This window comes from Accipiter gentilis, chromosome 16, assembly GCF_929443795.1.
Source record: "Accipiter gentilis chromosome 16, bAccGen1.1, whole genome shotgun sequence".
Taxonomy (NCBI): Eukaryota; Metazoa; Chordata; class Aves; order Accipitriformes; family Accipitridae; genus Astur; species Astur gentilis.
This window is the reverse complement of record NC_064895.1, coordinates 28,426,463-28,429,465: the sequence shown is the minus strand read 5'-3', so window position 1 is coordinate 28,429,465 and position 3,003 is coordinate 28,426,463.

Below are 3,003 nucleotides of genomic sequence, written 5' to 3'. Positions count from 1 at the left end.
TTCAAGGTCCCTTCCAACCTGAACCATCCTGTGATTCATATTAAGTATTTCACTTTTGTACTCAAAGTCAGTACAAGGTCTAGTGTCTTCTTCAGGCTCTTGGGGTAGAGCTCAAGTGTTGTTTGCCTGGTTTTCTGCTCTCATAGGTAGAACAGAAAAAAATAATCACTAATAACATTGTTTATCTGTAGAAAGGAGACCTACTTATCAGCCTGGGCTCTTTTGGTGCTACACAAAACCAGACCTTGAAGATGGCTTCTGTCTCAACAACATCTCAGCCTAGGGGTGTGTATTTGAGTGGAGCTAGTAGATATCTGCCCTCCTCAAAGAAGCTACCTTTGATGGGGGAAGCAACGTACCTGCTGGGCGATCATTGCCTGTTCAAAACTTTGAAGTCGAACAAACCCAGGTCTTTAGACTAAACACTGTACAAAACATGGACCTGGGGCACTGCAGATGCTTTAGGGATGCTCCCTTGAGGCACTTCAGAGATTGGCTGGTGCCACCTGGGACTATATCAACTTCCAAATTTTGCCCAACAACAGGGAGCACCAGCAAAGCTTGGATACTGGGACAGATGCAGAAGCTCTTGCTCAGCTTTATCTCACCTAATGTAAGGCCTTAACAGCATACTACGGGTGGGATTATCTCCTCCTATGAGACACTGCAGAAGTAACTCATACCGAACAGCCAGCAATTTAATAATGTTTGTCAATGGGCAATCAGTGCCAAAAATGAATGTTTCTTTTTGAGTAAATACAATGTCCTTGGACTTCTGTAAAGCATTTAAATTAGCACCATATAACACTACAATGTCAATGAAATCTTTTAATGGATTCAGTACAGGAAGATCTCACAAAGCAGTCCGCAGAGGAGAATTGCTGTCAAAAGGAGGGACGTTTATGAAAGTTTCGCGTAGATCAAAACAAGGTCTGACACCGTTCCACATTTTTATTAGTCACTGAGAAATAAATATAGAAGCACTGCTGATGAGCGACCCAGGTATCCATTAGATTTACTGCCATCACAATGAGGAAGGGACAGCTGTTTTTATTGCACCCTAATCCAAACTTAAATGTGTTAGGAACAAAACTCACAAGACAAACCTATGAAAAGACGAATTGCTCTTGGAAAGCAGTGGCTCTGGAGTGGTGTTAGAGTTTTAATAGATGGTGAGTGAACAGAGGCTCTCATGGGATAAACTGCTGTGATAAAACGCAAATGTGATGCTTGGAGTCAGACACAAGGGACGTGTGGAGGGATCAGCTTCTCCCAGTCCCTCTGCCTGCAAGAAACCTGGACATTTGAGACAACCAGAGATTTTCCTTGCAACCGTTTTATTCCTGCTACATCGCAATGCTCAGTTTTGAGTACAAGCAATAATCATGACCTTCTTTTTTTGTACCATTTAAAAGGCATGAGGCAGATGGATTGCGAACTTGGGGTTATGCGAAATTTCCAGGAAATTAATTTTTTTACTTTTTAAACAAAACACAGCATGTTAATGATCTTGGGGTGTATTTTCAGCGCAAAGGCATTTCTCCATGGCACTTCCCAATTGTCCTGGAGCAACGTCCCCATGCCACAATCTCAGTCCCCCAGGGTTCCTGTGTTCAGCTCCCTCGCTTGATATTAAGATGCAAAAACTCTCCCAGGTGAACAGGGTGTCAGAAGTCCCTCCCTGAGCTGGTCTTCACTGGCAGTTCCTTGAAGAAGGTGAAAAAAGAGGTACCTTGCTGCAGAGAGATAGTGTGGATTTTGGAAACAGGACAGAACCAGAGAAGGCTACTTATACAACACCTCAGCACCCAGCAATCCCATGTCTTTATTTTCATGACACTCTTATAAGGTTGGGGAGGGAGGACATGTGAGCCGCCTTCTATAGTCAGGAAAATGATGCAGAGAGACACTAAAAGAAAGACTCACAAAGGGATTTGGGTAGATCTCATGGGTCTAATGGTTCCATTAGATGTGCCATTCCTAAATGTGGTTCATCAGAGTCGCAGCCAGGTTGCTGTATAACCTAGGAGGTAGCTGATGTTTAGAGACGCTCAAGTTAGTAATATTTGCATTCCCGAGCATGTGAGTGGCCTCTACCAGTGTATTAAACAGTGCCAGGGGATGCTATTAGGCACTGGACCTGTCATGATTCCTATTTTAGGTTTCCTCCATCAATCCCATTTCAGAGGTTCAATCTGGTAGGAAGGGTTTAGAGAGTCAGGACCAGCACAAAACAGAGCAATGGAGGACTGGTTTTTCTTCTGGGAATGGGGGTCCATCTGGCAGGATGCTGGATACCAGGGTTTGATGCTTTCCTTTCTCTGAAGACTTTGAGCCCCCATCTCTCTGCAAAGCTCTTAGGCTGTGATCCCAGGACAGGGTGTAGGTGTGTTATCTCCCTTCAGTGGAAGCTTTCCAGCTTTACTTGGCATTTAAATATTAATTGCACCAGAGAGAGGAAGAGGAAACACGACCCTTTAGCCTGACTCTGAGAGGGGGAGGCTGAGGTTATGCCTATGGTGTTGGTCTATAAGGGTGCAAGGGCAGTATTAAATTGTCAGTATGTTCCCTGGCATAGTTTTGATCTGTGCCAACTAAGATTGACCCAAATAATCCCCAGGCACAGCAGAGGGAACCAGGGTCATTCCCAGTGAATGGTGCGGGCATGGCCACCCCTGTTTTGGGACAGTGAGTTTAGCCGTACCGCTTGGCCTCAGGGCAAAGAGCCATTCTCTCGACTTTGCTAAAACCCGTTTAGTTTGTTAGTGTGAATGAAAGTGAGGGATTAATTTATGGAGCAAGGTCTGGGTCACAGGTCTCTCCCAGCAGCTTGTTGAACATATGGCACATTAGAGACCCATCTCAACAGCTTCAGCAGAAGGAGGTAAAAGCATCCCCTCCCCGAGACGAGTCTAGAGTGGGGTCAGAGAGAAGAAAATGGGAGGACAAGCCTGCTCCGAGCAGGCAAGATCTTGCTTGTTCATCCCATATGCTGTGAATGCT